This window comes from Theropithecus gelada, chromosome 1, assembly GCF_003255815.1.
Source record: "Theropithecus gelada isolate Dixy chromosome 1, Tgel_1.0, whole genome shotgun sequence".
Lineage (NCBI taxonomy): Eukaryota > Metazoa > Chordata > Mammalia > Primates > Cercopithecidae > Theropithecus > Theropithecus gelada.
This window is the reverse complement of record NC_037668.1, coordinates 122801844-122826438: the sequence shown is the minus strand read 5'-3', so window position 1 is coordinate 122826438 and position 24595 is coordinate 122801844. Positions and strand designations below refer to the sequence as shown.

The 24595-nt window shown below is 45.1% G+C and overlaps 1 pseudogene; it reads left to right on the top strand.

The window, feature by feature from the left end:
* Positions 1-18623: 18623 nt before the first annotated feature.
* LOC112604740 lies at positions 18624-20054 on the top strand (annotated as a pseudogene).
* Positions 20055-24595: the final 4541 nt, after the last annotated feature.

The following is a 24595-nucleotide window of genomic DNA, read 5'->3' as shown; positions in this document are numbered from 1 at the left end:
CTCTCTGACAAAACCTTTCTTTTCTCCAGTGTCCGTTCTTTCTGTAGGAAAACCACCATCATCATAATTACAATATGTTAAGTGACTACTATATGCCAGGAATTAGCTCCATTCTTCACTTGTTTTATTTTACATAATCCTTTCCAAAACCCCCTGTCATAAGTAATATTATTATTCCTACTTTATAGCTGAGACTCCTGAGGCTAAGAGAGGTGGAGTGATTTGTCCAGTGCAGTCGGTGGGTAGAGTTAGGACTTTAATCCAGAACACCAACAACTGTTCTCTTCTTCACCATTACACTACTTTTTTCAAGTTTCTAGAGACCTTCATGAATTCTTTGCATTTTTTTTTTTTTTTTGGTAGTCTAAATATTTATATTCCCGAAGGCCAAGTAGCTGTTCTTAATAAACAATTGCGGCCGGGCGCAGTGGCTCACACCTGTAATCTCAGCACTTTGGGAGGCTGAGGCGGGCAGATCATGAGGTCAGGAGTTAACCTGGCTCACACAGTGAAACCCCGTCTCTACTAAAAAATGCAAAAATTAGCCGGGTGTGGTGGTGCGCACCTGTAGTCCTAGCTACTCGGGAGGCTGAGGCAGGAGAATTGCTGGAACCTGGGAGGTGGAGGTTGCAATGAGCCAAGATGGCACCACTGCACTCCAGCCTGGGCGACAGTGAGGCTCTGTCTCAAAAAAAAAAAAAATTAATTAATGAATTAATTTAAAAAATAAAAATAAACAATGACTTCCATGGAAGCAGTTACAAGCTGCCTTGAAGCAACTGCCCACAGTGGTTTTCTGACCTAGGTGAACTTGAAAATGGAATGATCAGCTCTTGGCTGCATGGTTTTGTTCTTTTCAGAAACAAGGGAAAGGACAATGTGACTTTGCAAATATCTAGGGGACTACAGCTTAATATTCTTAGCATAGCAGAACACTGCTGGAAATCCCCGGGTCTTCTACTGAAATCCCCCTAAAAATTCCTCAAAATATTTTCCCTCCAAAAAAAAAAAACCTCAGCTCTGAAAGTTTACATGTGTTGATTGCCCCAGACAACAGGAAGTAAAACGACTTAGTTGGAAGCAGACAGGGTCAGGGTGGAGGTGCTGCTGAGTGTGGGAAGTCTGGAGTGTGGAGAAGGCGCCCGGAGAGACTTCCTGGTGAGCTCTTCAGAGGAAGGAGCAAGTGCAAAGGCGGTTGCAGAAGCCGAGGGATCATCTTTTCTTCAACATGCACACCCAGAAGAAGAATTTCAGAAGCTGCATGTGCTCTAAAGAAGAGCTGCTCCTCTCTGGGTCTCTTGGGCTCCACACTGCTTCCTAAGTTTCTGAACCTCTGGAACTTTTCCTTCCCGGTGAATAACTCAAAGCCTTAATTCTAATGCAGCAGGTTGAAAGCACTTGCATGTGATTCAATAGGAAAGTCCGGGGTGGGTAGTGGTCATGAACAACAATATCCCAAAGTATTTGTTATTTCTGCCTGGCAATTATAAAGGATGAAAGTAGCATGGTCATGGCAGAAATAGATGGTGGGTTAGTGGTAGGTTAAGTTAGTAGATCTCGGGTGTTGGCAGTTTCCTAAGCCTTTGAGGTTCCCAAAGCTAACATCTTCAGAACCAAAGGGGCAATTTTCTACCGGTTACCAACTAAGAAGAGGGGGCAGTATCTCTCAGAGGGTATTTGGTAATGTAGGGGTGTCCATGATGTCATGGTTATCGCAATGACTGGGGAGTGTTGCAAACATCTAGTGAAGAGGGCAGGGATAGTAAGTGTCCCGCAGCGATAGAACACTTCTGTGCTGTGAAGAACCACTCCATCTCAAATGTCAGCAGCACCCCTGGGCAGGTACCTGCCCTCAAAGTGGTGCTTGATTCTGGACTAGGTCCGGAGCTCTGCACAGTCAATCTGAGCTTTATTTTCAGGAGACTTTGCTGAAAAAGGACTGATGACATCACCAGCATCATCCTCAACAAGTGTGTGTGACAGCCTGTGACGTGGAAGGCAGGGTGCTGCCTAACAAAAGGCCGCAAAATGCTTTGAGAATCAAATGGACTCTAACACAACTCCCAGTCTGTTACAATATCCAGGATGCTTGCACTTAACTTAGAAAGGTAATGTATCCCCTTGCCTCTTTCTTCTCTCTTATTCTGTGTGAACAAGGATTTGCTCTATGAAGCCAGAAAAAACAAAACTCTTACATACAAGTTTCCATTAGCAGTTCCATATCAGTATCTATCTTCTCATATGACATGCTTTCAAGACTACAGACTTCTCAAAATAATCAAAAGACTCTAGTGTCCACAAAAGGCTGACAAGGCTCTGATCTAAAATAATATTTTGGTCTTATCATTTGGAGGGCGTTTTGTGACATTTTGACTCTAAATTTCACATGTACAAAATTACACAGAAAAAAAATTTAATTCTTAGACATTCTGAAATTGTTTTAAAAACCCAAACTATTTATTATGGTCAAACATGCCAAAGGTAACTTGCCCTAAACACATTTTCTTCAACTGCAAAAGAAATGAATAAATTATGGAAGAATAGCAGATTTTATAATTTTAACAAGAGTCTGCGTTTTCTGAACATTGATGTGTATATATACACCTAAAGACACCCTATTCTATGTTCCAGAGTGAATTCTTTTGCTGTGAGTTCTACCTTCAACAGCACTAGTGCTAAGTAGGATAAGAGTTACGCAGATCTCTCTGCTAACTCCTCCTCCCCAACCCCATATGTCTGTTCCATGGCTCAGTTCCATTCCTCTGCATTCCTTTCCTTGCATATGTTACAGGAAAGTGGTCCCGATCCAGACCCCAAGAGAGGGTTCTTGGATCTCACACAAGAAATAATTCAGGGTGAGTCTGCAGTGCAAAATGAAAGCAAGTCTGTTACAAAAGTAAAGGAATAAAAGAATGGCTACTCCATAGACAGAGCAGCCCCAAGGGCTGCTGGTTGCCCATTTTTATGGTTATTTTTTGATGATATGCTAAACAAGGGGTGGATTATTTACGCCTCCCCTTTTTAGACCATATAGGAGTACCTTCCTGATGTTGCCATGGCATTTGCAAACTGTCATGGTGCTGGTGGGAGTACAGCAGTGAGGACAACCAGAGGTCACTCTCATCACCATTTCGGTTTTGATGGGTTTTGGCCGGCTCCTTTACCGTGACCTGTTTTAACAGCAAGGTCTTTATGACCTCTATTTTGCGCTGACCTCCTATCTCATCCTGTGACTTAAAATGCCTTAACCATCTGGGAATGCAATCCAGTAGGTTTCAGCCTCATTTTACCCAGCTCCTATTTAAGATGGAGTTGCTCTGGTTCACATGCCTCTGACACATAGACTCCTGAAACTTGACCTTTCACCTCTCACCTTTATCTAGGTTGTCTAAAACTGCATTTTCATTTCTGACCTCTCACCACATGCCTAGAGTCACATTTGATATTGCCTAATGTGCATTTCACATGCAGGTTATGTCTCCCTTCCAACAGTGTCCCCAAACACCACCTCTCCCCTCTTCTTCCTAATTCTTTCAGTTTCTCCGGCTGTCTCACACCCTTTCAAATGAAAGCAAAATTGAGAAGACAGGGAAAGTGAAAGTGGATTTCAACTTTAGCTCATAATACCTTGTGTTATCAGCAACCCACTCCACCACTCTATGACAAAATAAGAAACATCTCTGGGGCTAGATGCTTCTTGTAGCCCCAGAATCCACAATTCATATACGGCTAAGAAGGTTGGGAAGGATGAAACTATAAACTAAAAATAAAATCCTAAGCTCCCCAGCTGATGGAATGGACTCCCTCTTGTCCAAGGAGGCCTCAGAAAATGTTAAAAACTGAGCCTTGACAGGAGATCAGATACGCCTCATTATGGCCCCTCCCTTTTATGGGTTAGAAGGAACCGAGCAGCATTAATGTTAACATTGAGCTCATAAGACTGACAGAACAGACTCTTCGTGGCAATAAAATATCAAATTACAAACAGGACCTAGGGCCACGCCAGACAAGGGTTGAGTCACTCACCTCTACACTTAAAGAATAAACTGTGTTCTCTGCCACAAGGTTTACCTTTTTCTCTAGCAGCTAAACAAGCACTGGCCTCGAGATAAACAACAGTAAAATAATTTGCAGCCATTGCCATGCACTAACTGATCCACTGTTCCACAAGCCATCACTACAGCTTTGATTGGACAAGAGACTGATTTCAGTAACTTTCTCCTGATAAGAAGACCACCAACCATGGACTGACTCTGGCCAGTTTACAGAGGATGCACACTTGAGTGCCTTCACATCCTAAAAAGACCTTTTGACATTTAGGGCCTAATTGTAACACATTTAAATGTTAAGTCTTCACCCCTAGGTGAACACAGGTTGTATGTTACATGCGTGTTTGTTCAATATGCATGTGTCAGGACCACCTTCGTGAATATTCACAGTTTCTCTTATAACCTGTTGAATATGTGTACGTGGCCAACCCATTCAGCTTAAATTCCTGCCCAGACCCTCCTCCTTCAAAGTGCCTGTCTTTGGTCTTTGCCAGAGGCTACGCTTCCCAGCCTGCAGATGGCCACTTTGCAGGCTGTAACCCTTTATAAGAAATAAAGTCTCCTTTCCAAATTTATACATTTGTGATGTTTTAGTTAAGAAAAACAGTGATCTCAACCAAATTTCCTTTGCCAGTAGAGAGCAATAGTTTGAATAATATATGACAAAGTGACAGAAATTCAACTCTAACCAGCTTAAACAAAGGCAAACTTTCTTAGTTTAATGAACTAAGAAGTCCAGGAGAGCCTGGACTTGGAGCACTGCTGGATTTGGGTGCCAGACAATGTCATCGGGGACCTGTCTCCTCCCTCTCTTTAGCTCAGCTCTCCTCTGGATTACCTCCATTCTCAGACTGGCTCTCCCCAAGTCAGGCAAAGACAAAGACCAGCACTTCCTGCCAGCTTTGCACCACCACCAGGAGGAAAGCTCCATGTCCTATTGTTTCTGCAAAAGGTTGGGAACTGATGCTTATTTCCTCTGATTGGTCAACATGGCCATGCTCACCCCTAAACCAATCAGAGATCAGTGCCCTCGCTGGCCAGGTTTGGGTCTAGACTCCTAGAGCCAGTCACTGGGATCAGCCCTAGGCAAATCACATGGACTGAGGATGGAGGAAGAGTGATCCTCTAAGGGTGGTGATCTGTTGGTGCCAGAAGAAAAAGAAGTGGATGCTGGGCTGGTAAAAATAGCAGATGCTCACCATAATCCCTAATAATGATACCTACACTATAGGATTGTGGTAAGAAATACATAATATGGATTCAAGAAGTTTGAAAACCATAATGCAATTTTATCTAAAAGGTATTTTATTGTTAAGCAGATAATTCTACTTTTCCACAGAAAAACTTAGATAGATTGGGCCAGGCATGGTGGCTCACACCTGTAATCCCAGCACTTTGGGAGGCTGAGGTGGGCAGATCACGAGGTCAGGAGTTTGACACCAGCCTGGTCAACATGGTGAAACTTCGTCTCTACTAAAAAATCAAAAAAAAGAAAAAAAAATTAGCTGGATGTAGTGGCACACAACTGTAGTCCCAGCTGCTGCAGAGGCTGAGGCAGGAAAATCGCTTGAACCTGGGAGGTGGAGGTTGCAGTGAGCCAAGATTGCACCACTGCACTCCAGCCTGGGCAACAGAGTGAGACTCTGTCTCAAAAACAAACAAACAAACAAACAAACAAACTTAGATATATTGCATTGATGCTATAACCAAAAGCAATAGCCATTGCCTGTGCTGCTGGTTGGTCCAGTGGACTCCAGTGGCAGAGGAAGGCATCCTGGTTTTGTGGTGGGAAGAACCTTGGCTTTGAAGTCCTGCAAATGTGGCTTCTGGTCCTGACTGCGTTTTTTTATTGGCTGTGTGAACTTGCACATGCCACTTAGCTGCACTTCCTTCAACTGAAATGTGAGTAAATCACACTTTCTTGACACCCCATTTCTAGGTGGATTAAGATGTCATGTGCAAAGCACCCATGATGCCCGGCAGCGCAGATGAATGGTCAACAAATATTAGAGATATTAGCCCCTTCCCACTCCCGTGCCTCCAGGACTTATTTTATTGCTTTATTACAATTGAAATTTCAATAACTTAAGGCATCTTAATACTGAAATGTGAAACCTGGATAATACTATTTTTTAAAATAAAGAAACAGAAGTAAATCGAGTTAATCATTGCTGTGTTGCCATTTAAATATTTCCTAAATATCCTAATTGGTGGGGGAGGGCGATCTGAAAATGGAACTGGGGCCTTTGCCCTAAATATCCATTAACCCGGGCCATGAACTTTGGCTTCAAATGTTGTTGGTGTCTCTGTCGTAGACACACCAACTCAAACAGCACACAGGCCAGACCTAGACAGCAGGTATAGGGTTACAAAATTATCTTCCCAAGGTGCAAAAACTACAGTTTTTGAGACAAACCTGTGAGTCAGCAATGGGAGTGAAATGTGAGCAAGGAGACCATCAGCGATAAGGAAGGGGTGACTAAACGAACCGGCCTTCCTGGGGGGGTTTGATTTTCGGTGTGTATTTTGGGCCAGGTTAGATGGGAGCAAGGACAGGAGTCAACAAGACTGTAAGATGAGAGCTTGCCTCCTGAAGGAACTTGGGAGATGCCCCGTACGCACTCCCACGCCCCTTTCTGCTAATCGCTTCCTTCCTCCCTCAAATCCTTTTTTGCTCCAAGAATCATCCTCTGGGGAGAACATTTACTCAGTTTACTCATTACTGCCACCTCCCCCTCCACATTTATAAATGAGCCAGTGCTCAGGAAAATATGCGTTCCCTTCTCTGCCTCCCCAGAGTCATAGCACCACAAAGAGCCACCTTAGGGCCATACAACGCTCCCAGCTTTTCCCAGGAAGTTTCAGGCCCCTCTGTTTATAAAAGCAGCAACTAAAGGAATGCCAAGTGCCCTTCAGCTCTGTGTCAGTATAAACAAGTTTCACACTGGATGGATTGCCATCAGCCCGGAGTTTCCACAACCAGCACGAAGTCACTGCCTTCTGTTTTCTGCTCTCAGCTCAACTTGGCCGCCCACCTCCCAGTGTGTCTCAGAGCTGTACTTCCTTGTGGGCAACTTTCTGAGCCTGCAGAGGACAAGGCATCAGCCATACTGCAGGGTTTATTCATCACGATTTTCAGACAGTTTCCTAGTATCTCAATCAATTCAGCGGATAGCTATTGAGAAACTAGAGAGTTCACTCCAGATGCACTGAGATGCAATCTCCACGTGAAGAAACTCAGAGCAGGCCTGCCGCTGCAGGACGCAACTGCTGGTGCCCCTCGGTGCAGCCACGCCTGGCTGCCCAGCTCATCAGCTCTAACTCTGTGTTCTGAGGAAATCTCCATTCACTGAGTCCTGCACCTTAACTCAGTCTGATGATGGGATGAGAAGGACACAGTGTGAGGCCTTGATAAGAGAGGAGCCCCCTGAGGCAAGCTTGGGGCACAGTGGCCGAAGGAGTTACCGAAGGACACTGCAACTCACTGATCCTCACTTCTTGCTTTCCTGTCTGCGGTCGAACCCCTGATCCCTGCTTCATCATTCACACATAGACCACTTGTCTCGAAGTTCCAAAGTTAGCAATGGCCAATCCTTTCCAGACCCCATTGGTTTACACAGCCTACACCCCGAATTCTACCTGTCTTTGTTCTCTGTTTCCTGTAAGACTGTGTGTGGGCCTCACGTCCTTGGCTAACTAGACTGGAAGCTCCTGGAAGGCAGGGGCCTCACCTGGGTTCTGTTTTCCTTCTCAGCACTCAGCAATCTGCTTGGAGCAAGGCTTATAGATCACTTTGTTGATTGTTACCAAAACATGGACTTGGCCAGTTCTGGGTAAATCTTTAACTTTCAAGGAGCCTGTGAGCAGACGAATGTCCGAAGCTGCTAAAGTTGTATGACTCAACAGACACAAACACAGACGTGGTTGGGTCATTCCTTATTCCACAGCTGGTGCTCTGTCACCTGGGTCCATATCCTCCCAATAAACAATCTGGCTGAAAAGTAGGAGCTGAAGGGCTACGAGAGAACAGCAGGCCCAACGCCCAAGGAGGAGAGAGGGGAAAGCAAGAAGGGAGGGATTAAGAAAGAGATCCACAAAGAGGAAGACAGAGAGAGATTAGAGCAAAAGAGACAGAGAGGGACATGGAGAAAGAGCGAGAGAAACAGTGGAGAGCAAGAAAGGTCAGAGGTGCCGAGGGAGGGTGGTAGAAAGCTCAGATGGTCTGGGATCAGGTCACCGAGCCATGATTTGTTCTAATAATTGACCACCTGCTACGTGCCAGGAGTTGTGCTGGGCCCTGGACATACAGTAGTCAGGAATGCAAGCCCGTTTCTCAGGGAGTTTATATTCTAATAGAGGACTGATGATAACTAATATTCAATAAGATATGTTGAAGAAAAATAAAGCAGAGGCTAAGGATGTTGGGGGTCACACCTGTAATCCCAGCACTTTGGGAGGACAAGACGGGCAAATTGCTTGAGCCCAAGAGTTCAAGATCAGCCTGGGCAACATAGCAAGACCCTGTCTCTATGAAAATTTTTTAAAAAAATTATTAGCCAGGCATGGTGGTACGTGCCTGTAGTCCCAGCTACTCAGGAGGCTGAGGTGGGAGGATCACCTGAGCCTGAGGCTTCAGTGAGTCATGATCACGAAACTGCACTCCAGCCTGGGTGATAGAGCAAGACCTTGTCCCAAAAAGAACAAAGCTAAATAAAGCAAGGTGGAAGTCTACTCTCAAGTAGAAGCAGAGCTTCACTTAGAAGATTTGACTCCTCATCCAGTGCTCATGTGAAAGACAGAATGCACCAGGCCATCAAGGAGATGGTTTTGTTCAGGGTATTGCAATAGGGAGAATGTTCATGAAAGGGGAATGTCTCAAAGAAAATGAAGGGGCCCTGGGGCTTTATACAGGCAGGTAAACCAGGGAGTCTCACAGGAATCTCTAGAAAGGATGGAGGCAGGTCTTACTTGACATATTGGAGGGCAGGATGGTCCTTTGCAATTTTGCCATGGAACAAAAAAGGATGGGGGTGTTTTGGAAAACAAAAAGGTAGGGGATTTCTTAAGCTCAGGTAAAGTTTAGCCTTGTCCCTAATATCCTGCCACCTCCATTTTTCTAAACACTGAGTATGGTCACTTTGCTATGTTCGTTTGCTTCTTACCTGCACTGTAATACGGAGTTCCTTCAGGCAGCACACAAGCCCTTTGTGATCTGATTTCTATCTGTTCCCAATTAGCTGAGGTAGGGAAGCACATGGAGAACACATGAGAGGATCCTGTGGGCCAGAACACCCAGCATCTCTGCACACCTCCCATTGGCCAGAACGCAGTCTCGTAGCATCCTCAACTGAAAGGGAGGTTGGGAGGTATCATCTAGCTATTTGACCAGGAAGGAGGAAATGGATGTTAGTGGTAACAGCTAGCCAGCTTTGTTGCATGTGCTGTTCCTTCTCTCTTTAGAAATGTCCCTCTGCTTCCTTCCTCGCCCTTCTCTGATTAGAGGGTGCCGGTGCATCCTTTGGGTCATGTAAGTGTGTTTTCCTTTAGGAAATCTTTCTTGACCACCAGTGTGATCAGTACTCCTTGAATCCCTCTGTAGCTCCCAAAATATTTTATAGCACTAATCAAACTACTCACATTGTTCATTTTCTCATCAGTCCCCTACACGACACCTTGAGGTCACTGACACTATGAGCTGTGCCTTTTGTCTCTCTGTCCTCAATGCCTAGTGCTGTTTAGCACTAGGTGGGCGATCAATAATGTCTGTCAAATAAATGAATAGCTCCTGCATGGCTTCTAAATGGCCAGGATCTCCAGATGTACTCCAGAAGGATAATTTCAACCAAGAAAAAGACACAGAAGCTCCCACAGTCACCCTAATAGCTTTTGTTTGCCATCTGGGCCTGGGTCAGTTCTCACACTGGGACCCCCAGGAAGAAGCTTAGTGATATGGATGTTAGAGATGCAAAGCGAGCTCAGGTGCCCATTTTGAGCTCAGCCCACTAACCATCTTTACAGCTTGATTAGCCTTTAGAGAGAAAAGAGAACTTTGGCCTCAACTTCCTGGCAGGTAAGGAAAGAGATTAGCAGATACCCATTGTGAGAACCGGCCTAAGAATACAGCCAACTCGGAAGGAAGGCGATGGGCTGGAATGGCTCCTGTCCACATGGTATTTGGGTAAGTTAAGAAAAGTTACATAGTGACACACTCTGGTACAGCTTTATTGCTCTCAGCCAGTTTGTGTCAGGACCAAAGACAGTAAAATCTTATTAACATAAGAAAGACTGAGTCATTTCCATAATGACTGGTTCACAGCAGGAATCATTACTAAGCCTGAGGCTGAGAAAATGGCGCTCTCTTTTTATGTGGAGTTATTTGCTGGAGTCTCACCTTCAGGACTTTTGAAGAAGGAATTATATGACTCATACATCCAAGAACAAATAAAACAGGGATAATACCTCGTGGTGTTGTGAGTAGTCAGACAGCAATGTGACCAGTACCTATGGCTTCGGGGGGGCAGAGCAGAGAAGGGTGGTGTTGAGGAAGGCCTGGGAGGAGTTGGCTGTCTGCATCTCTTGGGCCTGCCAGGGTCCCCTTGCCACCTCCAGTACTCGTGTTTGAGGTTCATTAGGGCCAAGCGAGTAAGGAAAAGGAACAGAACATAAATTTCATAACTTTAAATGGTTGACTTGGGCTCTATATGTGGTAAACCCAATGAAATAAAGGTGAATCATGCCTTTTAAATCTTATGCCTTCATTTAGGTTCTAGTGCTTCTCTTCCTGGTTGGGCTCGTTCTTATCCAAGCCTTTTGAGGGCCATGGAGGGTGTCTGAGAGCACAACAATGGGCCTCCTTAGGGACACTGTGGCCTCAGGACCTTCATTCCCAAATGCTTTTGTTCTCTTTAGCTCTCCTCACAAGGGGAAACTGCTGCGATCTCTCTTCTGTGGAGTTGTAGGTATGTGCCTGCATTAAGCAGAAATGTTGAGCTGCTCAGATGATGATGATGATGATAACTAACTGTCACTGAAACTTACGACGTCCTAGGCACTAAGTTAGGGTGTTTACATGCAAGATCTTGTTTAACTCTCATAATCACTCTATAACATATGTACTACATACATCCACTCATCGTTTTGGGTGGAAAACATCCTGATAGGGAAGATTCTGAGAATTCAGCTCCAAAATAGAATCATACTAGGAAACCCACCTAGAAGTCCTGACAAGGATGTGTTTCTGAGTTCGTGGTTGTGCCCTGGGAAGCAGCACAGGCTCCTTCTTCAAATTTCATTTCAAATTTTATCAGTTTTCACCACCCCCACTGTAACAATTTTAATCCACTTACCATCATCTCCAACCTCAGCTACAAACAATAACAAATATTTTTGAGCTATTCTTGGGTACCAGGCATTGTTCTAAACACTTTACATGTGTGTTATGCCTTAATTTTCACGGTAACACAAGGTAGGACTCATGATGGAGACCGCTGCATTGCACAGCTCTGAGTGGCACTGTTCATGCTGTACTCGTTGGACTGCAGGGGGAGATTCTGGAGTTGTACAGTGTGGTAACCCTGTTATCATCTCCATTTTATAGATGAGAGAAGTAAAGTGCAGGGGAGTTATTTAACTTGTCCATGCTCATGCTGCTCATCAATGGCAGAGACATGCTTCAAACCCTGGCAGTCTGGCCCTGGAGCCTTCCCCACTGTTACACTGCTTCTCCATCGCTATACTAGCCTCCTGGTTGGGGCCTCTGCTCTTGCCCTTCTGTATTCTCCAGTGGCTAAAGTGATCCTTTCAAAGCACATAAACAATGTAATGACTCAAAACCCTCCAATAGCTTCCCATCAATCCTAGAATACAATCTGAACAAATTTCACAGCATGCCCCATGAGGCTCTGTGTGATCTTCCCCGACCCCATGCCTCCAGGCTCCTGTGTGATAACCTTCTCCCAGCTCACTATCTTTTTGTTTTCCTGAGACCATACCCTCCTGATCTTTTTGTTTTCCTGAGACCATGCCAAGCTTGTGCTCACCTCAAGGCCTTTGCACATGCTGTTTCCTCTGCCCCTGCCCCATCTTCTGCCTGAATCCTCCCGTGGGCCTCCTCCTCACCTCATTCAGGACTCTGCCCAAATGCCACCTTCTCCAGAGAGGCTTTCTTGATGTTTCCATACGAAATAGCCTCCAACTCACTCCCACCATTCTCCATCCCTTTAGCCTTCTTTGTCTTTCTTTGAAGCACTTAATAGTACTCAAAGTTACACTATGGATTGATTAATATATTGGTATATTAACCCTTGGATGTAAACAGGGACTTTTTCATCCTCAACACTGAGTCTCCAAGGCTGGAAGACAGTCTGGTACAAGTTGGAGTTCAATAAATACTGGCTGAATAAGTGAATAAGCAAAGCTCCTGGAGAGCCAGGCCACCTCTGCTCCAGTCCAGGGGACACAGCCAGTTCTCAGTAAGCACCAAGAAAGCAGGCAAGGATGGGGAAAGGAGAAGGAAGACAGGGAGAAGAAGAAAAGCATTATTCAGATTTCAACTTGACAATCCTTATTTAGTGTTTCTTTGGTGCTAAACACAGTGACACATATCTCATTTAATTCTCACATCCTGTGAAGTAGGTAATTTTAGCAAGAAAGGGGAAATATGAGGATGGTGGGCAGAAATGTGTTTGCATTAATTCCTTGATGCAGTCTTTACTTATGACAGAAAAAAGGCTATCATTAAAGATACGGACTTTGAATTGCTTATCTTTATGCAACTCAAGCCACAAGAATTTTGTGTTTATTTTTTATGATTCAAAAGCATTAATCTTACGGGCTATATAATTTGTATTTACTTTTGCTATATCTTCAAGATAAAGGATTCATTCTACCATCCGCTGTTCCCTCAATCCAGCTTTTAAAAATCCCCCATGTAGTGATTCAGTTCATGGAACACCTGTGACTTCCCTCTACAAATTGCTGTGTCAGTTTTTCTGCGGAAGGAGTCTGAGTTTTTCTAAGAATGTGTCCAAACTAAAATGCCGTTTTATAATAGCATTAAAACAGCATTTTAATCACTTGATCATTTTAATCACACAGCTTGCAAGACTCAAAATCTTCAAAGTGTCCTCGTCTGAAATTTTGGGGACTCCGAAAAACAATTTTTTTGAAGTTGTCTCTCCTTGTTGAAAGAAAGTACTCTTCAGTGGTCTAAGCTCCTCCTCATCTAACAAGGCATACGCTGGTTGTTCTGTGGTTAAACCTGAATTTACACAATAAGGATGTGGCTACTACCACAGGGTGGTGCAAAACAGGGGAATCTTGCAAAGTCTCGGCTTTGGGCAGGGTCCCAGTCGATGCGACAAACCCCAATCCAATGGCTCCTTATACCACTGGGCCAGCTGACGAACCCGACTGGCCCCTCCAGTCCTCCCTCTGCGTGCCAGCAGGACCTCATAAATTCAGGTTGAGGTTAGAATTAGGATTAGCGGTCACCCTCTTGTAGCTCAGACCCACTTGGCGCTGAAGCAGCTCCATGGGCTGCTTTCCAGAGGTGTCGGGGCTCTTAAAGGGCTAGTAATACTCAAATAATAACATGCCCCAGCCAGAGACATTTAACCCCTGAAAAATGTCAAGGATAATGGAAATGATAAACCCGTGTTTATCACTTCTGAGAGATATTTTGGGGGCTCATTTCTTTCTTTGTGTCCTGATGAAGAGAAAGGCAATTTGCGTATTCTGCTGAACCCTGATTCTCAACCGCCACAGTGTCCTGGGCACCAAGTTTCATAATAGGACATTTAGGGGAGACCCTTTCCCCTGAGAGCCTGGCTGCTGCATCTGCCACAGTCATCCCTTCACATAAACAGCCCCCCCTGTGTCATTTAAAACTTAGAAGTGCTCTCCACAACTCACTCCTGATCAACTATATGCCTAAGGTGAGGCTGGGCACGAGCAGGTATTTTGCAGTGACATGAACTACCATTTGTATAACACGTTGTATTTATGGTACGGCTTCATCCTCAGCCCTGGGCTGGGCATTATGACCATGTTGGTTAGTGGGCAAACCCAGGTACAGAGGGGCTGATAACTTGTCCAAGATCATACAAGGAGAAGAGAAAGAAATGGAACTTGAATTCTGATCTTTGGACTTCACATTACAAGCAAGCAAGACTCATCAAAGCAAGCCTAAGCAAACCCAGCTCTCACTGGGATGGAGGCCCTCTAATGCCAACACCAGACAGAAATACCACACTTTACAAAACATTCTTGCCCAGGAAAATATACCAGAGGTACTTACGGCTAACAGAATTATAGGATGATGACAAATGGGTCCGCTGAGGACAGGGGTAAACACCCGACAAGCTTTGGGAGCCTCAGAGGGCAGTGCGTCGGCATGATCTGATAACTGGCTTTCATAAAAATGCTCTTAAATCAGCAGGGCGAATGGGATCTGATATGGCATTCTTGTTTCACAAGGCAGTGAGTTAGCTGGAGATTTGGGAAACTCTTACATCAAAGAATGTATGACACAAACATTAATACCCTCAAGAGATATGATTTAAATACTGGAATATTTTATTTCTCTGAAATGCCTCATGCCCTGATGATCCCTGACAAATGGGATGCTACTGTATGGATCTGCTCATCTCTCAAATCTAAGTTTCAGCACAATGTTTAAAGTCCCAGCTTTAAACAATGGAAAAAATTTATAGTTAAACTTCTCACAACCCTACATTGTTTCAGTCTAGGAAAATGAAAATAAAGTCTTCTTTTACTCAGTGAGCCTCTAAAATTCCTAAATCCTTGGTAACAGACGAAATAACTGACGTAACTTGCTGCTTTCATGTGCATAAAACATCACTTTCTTTTTTTCAGTCTCCCATGCACCAGGTTTTCAGTGAGTACCAAAAAACTAAACGTATTTTTCAGAGTAAAATGTAGCATATTCCCAATTCTTAAGGCTCCTCAGAGGATTAAATGTGATTTAATGGACAGGAGAACTTGTTCTGGTAAGTTTCTCAGATACTGGAACAGTGTAGGTGGAAATGGCAGAGAACATGAGGGATGCAGTTGTCCGCCACCCAGGGCCACCCTCTCGCCTCTCAACCTCCTCATTTCCTCCAGGAGAGGAGGCTGGCTTTCCAGTGCCCTGGGCTTGGGCAAAGGAAGCTCTTGTCCCTCCCTGCTCACTGCCCTGCTTAGCTACCATTCAGGTGAGGCTGCCCTGCTCCTGGGGAGCCAGGCTAAGTCTAACCCACAGAGAGAGAAGCTGTATCTGAACAAGTCTCTAGAGACTCCTCCCCAGTGACCTTGGCTGATGACAACCTATTCAGACGGGAACAGAACTGTGCTCATTCCACATTTTGAGCTTTTCCCATGGAAATTTGTCATCATCTAACTATAGAATGTCTGTAAATGGAAAACTGAAAATGCTAATAGTAAGCCCTCTCTATTGTGACTTGTATTGGTATTGGTGTTCGGCCCTCTTAGAGAATGCCTGCTGCTTTATATATATATATACACACACACATATGGGACAGAAAGGGAAGCCTATTATGTCACCTCCTTCTAAAATTTTTTGATGACTTTCTCCTTTCTACATAATAAAGCCTGGGGTTCTTATTCTAATAGGTAAAGCCTGCTGCGAGCTACTTCAAACTACTTTCCCAGTTTTTTCTCTCATCTCATTCCACCCCATCTCCATGCCCATGTCCATCCTAAAGACATGCACATACACATACACACACACACCACACAGCCTCCAGAAACTCCAATGGTTCTACATTAATTACTTTTTCTCAGGCCCTTTCTGCTCTTCTTTTCTTTCTTTGGGGTACCCTTTGACCATTTCCCTAAGTTACTCTAAGCACTGTTCCAACTGCTCCTCCAAGCCAAGCTCAAATGCCTTCTGTTTCCTGAATGTTCCCCCAACCCCCTATGCTGACTGCCCATCTCAGTTTACCTTTTCCAGGGCCTTGCCTTAGAGTTATCTGTGTACACATCTATGCTGTGGAAAGGTAGGACCCTGCCCACTCAAGTCTGTATTCCCCTGGGCCTGTCTGGGGTCTTGCATGAATTAGATACACACTAAATAGCTGAACCACCAGTCCACCATTCTCAAAGAGAAACTGGGGTCAGGGACCTGGGAAGAAACAAAAATGGCTCTACTTTTTACTCCTCCTGATGATTTCAACACTGACTTTGAAATTCTTCCTCTCTGCTCTGGCTTGCAGGCTGCGACAGGCTTCACTACCAGTGACCATTGGCTAAAGCCAGGTGGCAGTGAAGATTCAGACAGTTAGCTGAGTCCTCCAGGCTCCTGGCAAAGTAACTGGAACTGCGGTAGAGCCGGCAGGGAACCCTAGAGCCGCCTCCCAAATTTGAGGGTGGACGTTATGCTAAGATCCCACCCTTCCGGCCCACCACCCTGTGCTTACTGCTTCCCTCTGGGGTAGGCAGTGTCTTCTGCAGACAGGGCACAACTGAGAAACTCTGGGCACACTATTTCACCCCTAAAGCAGAAAGTGCTGGTTGTTTGGTCCCAAAGCCATTCTTTACTTCCTTGGTATCAAAAGCCCTGATTTTTAGTGGGGTAAATGACCTCCCACAATAAACACTACATTTTCCAGCCTCCCTTGCGACTAGGTCTAGCCATGTGACTAAGTTTTAGCTGATGAGTTATAAGTGAAAGCAATGTATGTGACTTTCAGGAATTGTTCTTGAAAGAAGCGAGTGCGCTCTTATTTGCCCCTTCCTCTTGCCTGCTGGCTAGAACGTGGAGGGGACTGTGGAAATTGGACCATAAAGTAGAAGCTAAAGGCCGGGCATGGTGGCTCACGCTTGTAATCCCAGCACTTTGGGAGGCTGAGGCTGGCGGATCACGAGGTCAGGAGATCAAGACCATCCTGGCCAACATGGTGAAATCCCATCTCTACTAAAATTACAAAAAAATTAGCTGGGTGTAGTGGCATGTGCCTGTAGTACCAGCTACTCAGGAGGCTGAGGCAGGAGAATCGCTTGAACCTGAGAGGCAGAAGTTGCAGTGAGCCGAGATCATGCCACTGCACTCTAGCCTGGTGACAGAGCACGACCCAGTCTCAAAAAAAAAAAAAAAAAAAAGATAGAAGCTAAAGCTGAGAGTGACAAAACAAAAAGGGCTCGGGTCCTTCCACTACATAAAATTGTGTAAGCGCTGAATTGTTTATTCATAAACTTCTTTCACATGAAAGAGAAATATAGTTCTATCCTATTTTAGTCATTATTACCTTAGGTTTTTCTGCCATAGGTATCCAAACCTAAACCAAACGGAAACATTCCTGTGCTCTGATTTCTTCCTGTGAAATTTCCAATGTCAAAGAGTTACTCCAAATGTTAAATGAAAAATCTCTTTTAAAGTGCTCTTTAAAAAGACTCCTAAAATTTTAGTTTGACACACAGGCATGGTGGCTCAAGCCTGTAATTCCAGCACTTTGGGAAGCCAAAGTGGGTGAATCACTTGAGCCTAGGAGTTTGAGACCAGCCTGGGCAACGTGGAAAAACCATACAAAAAATACAATAATTAGCCAGGCATGATGGCACACACCTGTGGTTCCAGTTTCTCAAGATGCTGAGGTGGGAAGATCACCGGAGCCTGGGAATTCGAGGCTGCACTGGGAGCCAAGACTGCCACTGTACTCCAGCCTGGGTGACAGAGTGAGAACTTGTCTCAATAAAAAATAAAAGCAAACATAAATAAATAAATAAATAAATAAATAAATAAATAAATAAAAGACTTGTAAAGTTGCAGCTTGACACCTGGGATGTGATCAGTAAGTATCTTTTATCTAACTCTTCTTTTCCAGCTCAGGCTTGAGAGATTTTGCTGTGACTTTTTCCAGGGCGGTTTAACATGCATGTTCTCTCCAAAATTCTTCTCCTGGTTGACTATAAGACACAGCATCTGGTGGAGCTGAAATAGCAATAGCCGTTACTCACGGAGAGCTTGCCACACGCTGGACCATACAGTCACTTTACACGGAAGATCTTACCTCGTTACTGTGACTGCGCAGTGTGAGGTGAACAACGCCGTCATTTTGCTGAAGCAGAACCTGAGATTCCAGGGAGTGAAATACTTGCCCAAGGTTACACAGCTCATCATGAGCAGTGCTGGGATTCAAATCTAGGTCTGGTCAGCCCTGGAATCCATGCCTTTGACCACATGGCTGCCTCTGCTGAAGGGCAGAAGACTTGGGGAAGCAGGAAGATTTCCCTGCTGCTCACCCCGCTTCCACCTCCGCAATCACCTAAACTGACATCAGGACCCTCTTCCAGCCCCTCCTTCTCCCCCTTTCTCCACAGAGGGCAGAGGTGTGTTCATGAATCTGCTCTCCTCAGGCCCTTGAATTTTGTAAGAAGTGTTGCAGAAAAATGCTTTCACTCGTGGCTGAGTCTGAGGCTTTGTCCTTTTCCTAGTGATTTTGATGCCACTGCGCCACTGCGTGAACATACCTGTGAGATGTGTTATTTTTGTTATAAATAATTTGAAATTATTGGAATGTAAGAATCAGCATTTGGATATAGCCGTTTGAGGGAAGAAGGAGGAAAATTACCCGGTATCGTTAGAGCTGCACCAAAATTGCATTGAGCCAAACTTGCCACCAAGAGCCCAACAGTCACCATGATGCTGAGCACGGAAGGCAGGGAAGGGTTCGCGGTGAAGGTCAGGGGCCTACCCTGGTCCTGCTCAGCCGATGAAGTGATGCGCTTCTTCTCTGATCACAAGATCCAAAATGGCACATCAGGTATTCGTTTCATCTACACCAGAGAAGGCAGATCAAGTGGTGAAGCATTTGTTGAACTTGAATCTGAAGAGGAAGTGAACTTGGCTTTGAAGAAGGACAGAGAAACCATGGGACACAGATACGTTGAAGTATTCAAGTCTAACAGTGTTGAAATGGACTGGATGTTGAAGCATACAGGTCCGAATAGCCCTGATACTGCCAACAATGGCTTCGTCTGACTTAGAGGACTCCCATTTGGCTGTAGCAAGGAAGAGATTGTTCAGTTCTTTTCAGGGTTGGAAATTGTGCCAAATGGGATGACACTGCCAGTGAACTTTCAGGGGCGAAGCACAAGGGAAGCCTTTGTGCAGTTTGTTTCACAGGAGATAGCTGAGAAGGCCTTAAAGAAACACAAGGAAAGAATAAGGCACAGGTACATTGAGATCTTCAAGAGTAGCTGAGCTGAAGTTCGAACCCACTATGATCCCCCTGGAAAGCTCATGGCTATGCAGCGGCCAGGTCCCTATGATAGGCCGGGGGCTGGCAGAGGGTATAATAGCATTGGCAGGGGAGCTGGGTTTGAAAGGATGAGGTGTGGTGCCTATGGTGGAGGGTGTGGAGGCTATGATGACTATGGTGGCTATAATTATGGATATGGCTTTGGGTCTGATAGATTTGGAAGAGACCTCAATTTTTTTTTTGAGGAATGTCTGATCATAGATATGGAGATGGTGGGTCCAGTTTCCAGAGCACCACAGGGCACTGTGTACACATGAGGTGGTTACCTTACAGAGCCACTGAGAATGATATTTATAATTTCTTCTCACCTCTTCATCCCATGAGAGTACATATTGAAATTGGACCCAATGGCAGAGTTACTGGTGAGGCAGATGTTGAATTTGCTACTCATGAAGATGCTGTGGCAGCTATGGCAAAAGACAAAGCTAATATGCAACACAGATATGTGGAGCTCTTCTTAAATTCTACTGCAGGAACAAGTGGGGGTGCTTACGATCACAGCTATGTAGAACTTGTTTGAAATTCTACAGCAGACGCAAGTGGTAGAGCTTATGGTAGCCAAATGATGGGAGGGATGGGCTTATCCAACCAGTCTAGTTATGGAGGTCCTGCTAGCCAGCAGTTGAGTGGTGGTTATGGAGGTGGTTATGGTGGTCAGAGCAGTATGAGTGTAAATGACCAAGTTCTGCAGGAAAACTCCGGTGACTATCAGTCAAACCTTGCTTAGGTAGAGAAGGAGCACCAAACAGCTACTCCATATATAAAAGCTGTACATTTGTGGGAATTGAATAGAATGGGAGGGATGTCTAGTATATCCAGTATGATTGGTAAATGGGAAATATAATTGATTCTGATCACTCTTGGTCAGCTTCTCTTTCTTTATCTTTCTCCTTTTTTAAGAAAATAAGAGTTAAGTTTAACAGTTTTGCATTACAGGCTTATGATTCATGCTTAATGTAAAGTGGAAGTTGAGATTATTGTAAAACTTCAAGCTCAGCAATTTTGAACACTGAAACATTCATCTGGGACATAATAACAAAGTTCAGTATTGACCATAACTGTTAAAACAATTTTTAGCTTTCCTCAAGTTAGTTATGTTGTAGGAGTGTACCTAAGCAGTAAACATATTTAGGTTAATGCAGTTTCACTTATGTTAAATGTTGCTGTTATACCCCAAATACATTGAAAACTTCAGATGCATGTTGAGAAACATGCTTTTCTGTAAAACTCAAATATAGGAGCTGTGTCTATGATTCAAAGTGAAAACATTTGGCATGTTTGTTAATTCTAGCTTTTTGGTTTAATATCCTGTAAGGCACGTGAGTGTACACTTTTTTTTTCTTTTTCTTTTTAAGGATACAGGACAATTTTAAGATGTAATACCAATACTTCAGAAGTGTGGTCATGTAGTTTATATGAAATTCTGAGGCTTTGGTTTAAATCTTTCCTTGTATTGTGATTTCCATTTAGATGTATTGTACTAAGTGAAACTTGTTAAATAAATCTTCCTTTTAAAAACTGGAAAAAAATAAAGAATCAGCATTTGGAAAGTTTATGTAACAGGATATTAAATTGAAGCTTTGATGAGGCACAAAACACAGTATGTTTATAATCCCAGACTAAGGAGTCAAATCTCCATGTTTGCTTCAAAGGAAAATTCAGAGAACCTGCTCCATAACTGTTCAATCTTCTCACCACTCAGAGAATAAAAAAGGCCCAAGAGCGCCAGGTGTGGTGGCTCACACCTGTAATCCCAGCAATTTGGGTGGCCAGGGTGGGTGGATCACTTGAGGTCAGGAGTTCGAGACCAGCTGGGCCAACATGGCAAAGTCCTAGCTCTACTAAAAACACAAAAATTAGCTGGGCATCGTCGCATGTGCCAGTAATCCCAACTACTTGGGAGGCTGAGGCACAAGAATCACTTGAACCCAGGAGGCAGAGGTTGCAGTGAGCTGAGCTCACACCACTGCACTCCAGCCTGCGTGATGAAGTGAGACTCTGTCTCAAAAAAAAAAAAAAAAAAAATGCCAAGAGGGTGGCAAGGAGGGAGGATTCTATGAAGAGGATTTATCTGGAGAATGCTGTGCTATGGGCCCATCCCCTCTATTCCCTGAGGCACGGAAGATTGCCTGCTTCCTTGGCCCCCAAAGAGCTTCATATATGACCCCTATAATTGGGGAGAAAGGCCTGACTCCCACCTGGGATCCCACAGGATGAGAGCCGGACCGACCTCCCGCTTTGGAAGCTGGGTCAGCAGATTGCTGTTTTGGCAGGGCCGGCCAGCACCCCTGGTTTGTTGGGGTGAGGGCTGTGCAGTGTTGTAACGATGGACTATAAGGAAAGATACCCTGGCTTGGGTCATCATAGAAGTTGTCCTAAGGGTCTCCTGCGGTGACTGAGAGATCCTCACAGCAAGAAGTTAGAGGTAAATGCTTGGGACTAAAGAAGGAATGCCAGCAACCCCTCAAAACAGAGATGCCCTGACTTGGGTCCAACAGCACTGCCGAAGGCAGTTCTGTTCCCCTGGTGGGGAACCTGAGAATTGCTCATGAAAGTGCCCCAAGAGATGGAGGACCAGAGGCACTAAAGGGTGAGGCCAGCTAATGACAATCCCCGTTGAAGTGAGACTTTTCCCCTCTTCCCTACCCACAGGCCAGCCCCACTTGGGAGAAGCCAATCAGACCACCACCCAGTCCTCCACGGTCAGCTCCCAGCCCTCTGCAGGCCCTCTGCAGGGTTTGACATCTTATCGGGATCCGAGTTTTGATTGCTCTCTTAGGCTGGACTTTGTAATTGCTGAATTAAGTCAGTATTTGCTGCTTTAAAAAGCCCTGGAATTGTCCCTTACCTAAGAGTAAGCAACACATCTTGGGGCCTGCTTGGAGTTCTCATCCAACAGCAGGGAGAGATCACCAATAGTAAACACGACATTAAGGAACATGAAGGCACGGTGGGAGACTGCAAATAAAGACATGAGTTGATGACTTTAAGACTCTGCTTGTGCAACATGTCGGCAACTCTTGTTTATATGTGGATTCTTGCACAAACACAGCTGCATGGCAGTAAATCAGGAGAGCCTCCAGTGTCACATCAGAGGGAGCCACTTTGAGTTTGAGGTGACAGGAGGAATGCTCCTGCCCAAGTCAGGAGAGGAGGTAGATCCTCTGTAAGGGGAGAGGACCCTCTTTTGTCCATTTTTCCTTTGGGCCAAGTTTGTTCCAAGACACAAGGAGGTCCGGCAAGGAGCCTCTATAGCTGCTGGTGGCTACACCTAGGCTCCTTCAGAAGCAGACCTGGGCGCGGTGGCTCACACCTGTAATCCCAGCACTTTGGGAGGCAGAGGCGCGTGGATCACTTGAGATCAGGAGTTTGAGACCAGCCTGGCCAACATGGTGAAACCCCATCTCTACCCAAAATGTAAAACATTAGCCAGGCAACGTGGCACTCACCAGTAATCCCAGCAATTCGGAGGCTGAGGCAGGATAATCGCTTGAACCCAGAAGCCAGAGGTTGCAGTGAGCCGAGATTGCACCACTGCACTCCAGCCTGGACGACACAGCGAGAGTCTGTCTCAAAGAAAGAAAAAAGAAGCAGACCTGGGCCAATAATATTGAAGTCACTGACATAATAGTCCTGAGAGCATTCGAGGTTATGACCTGGGAACTTCAAAGTGTTCACTGAGGTCCCTCCTGTAGCGCTTACCAGAGTTTCCCCCCTTGGAGGACTGCATATTCCTTCTTTCTCTGTCGGGGATAAATCCATCCTTTCCTTGGAGAGAGGAACCCTGTGACTCTGAATTGCATTCAGGGAAGGATCATAAAAGGAATCACTGTTCTTCCCAAATGCCTTGACTTGTAGCTGTCCCGTTGTCTCTGTTATACATGAAACACTTCCATCTGGGCTGCCACTATGACTCCCACCATCAGATGGCTCCTGGGGCTCATTTGGACAGGGCATCTGGACAGGTGTGAGCAACACGTTTATCTCACCTGAAACAGAGAATCTTCTAAATGTTAGGTTAAAATAAAAAATAAACTGGGAGAAAACAATCTACCCACGGAAGGAGCTTCAGGGCACAGGGCTGCTATGCGGCAATCACCAGCCTCTGGCCATACATTGACTGCACTGCAGACACAGCTCCTGGTCCTGGCTCCTCACTGTATTTCAATAATCCTGAAGGACCCCACCCCAAGCCCAGTTTTTAGTCCAGCAGGACAGAGTTTAGGAAAGGAGGAACGAGTCCACGCCCCTCCCAGTTTAGATAATAGAGTTGCTTGCATACTCTTCTGGGAAGGCAGTTTTTTTTTTTTTTTTTTTTTTTTTTTTTGAGACGGAGTCTCGCTCTGTCACCCAGGCTGGAGTGCAGTGGCCGGATCTCAGCTCACTGCAAGCTCCTCCTCTCGGGTTCACGCCATTCTCCTGCCTCAGGAAAGGCAGTATTTTTAAAGTAGAGAAAAGACTCTAACTGAGATGTCCATCCACAACTATCAGCCTTTCAGTCTCTCTCATCATTTTAAGTGACTACGTTTATTCATTCAACAGACATCTACCGAGCACCTGCTGGCCAGGCTGGGTTAGGCACTGTAGGTCTGGAAATAAATAAGGCACAGCTTTTGCCTCTAAGGCAGTGGTCCCCAAACTTTTTGGCACCAGGGATGGGTTTTGTGAAAGATAATTTTCCAAATTTTTTCACGGATAGCAAGGTGGGATGGGGGGATGTTTTGGGATGAAAATTGTTCCACCTCAGATCATTACGCGTGAGTCAGATTCTCACAAGGAGCGCGCAACCCAGATCCCCCGCATGCGCAGTTCACAGTAGGGTTTGCTCCTGTGAAAATCTACTGTCACTGTTGATTTGACAGCAGGCGGAGCTCAGGTGGTAATGCTTGCTGTCTTGCCTGCCACTCACTGCCTGCTGTGTGTCCCAGTTCCTAACAGGCCACGGACCGGACCCCTGCACTAAGTTGCTCACAATCTAATGGGCCAGACGGTTGTGTACAGAGAAAGTCTGCAGGAGAATGTAGCACACTGGGCTCCCCAGAAAACTGTCTCTGAGACAGAGTTGGGCATCCAGCCTGCCCTTGGGGTCAACATCTGTGGAAGGAAGGAGGAGGAAGCAGGGTGGGTAGAAATGCTAAGCTGTGATACAGGCTTGATGAAGGCGACCCCACAGGAGCTCCGTCCCTTCAGGATTGTGCTGGGTTAGACACAGATAGCCTTCGCATGCTACACTGATTCATCACTGGACGTGGGCCACCAGACAGGAGC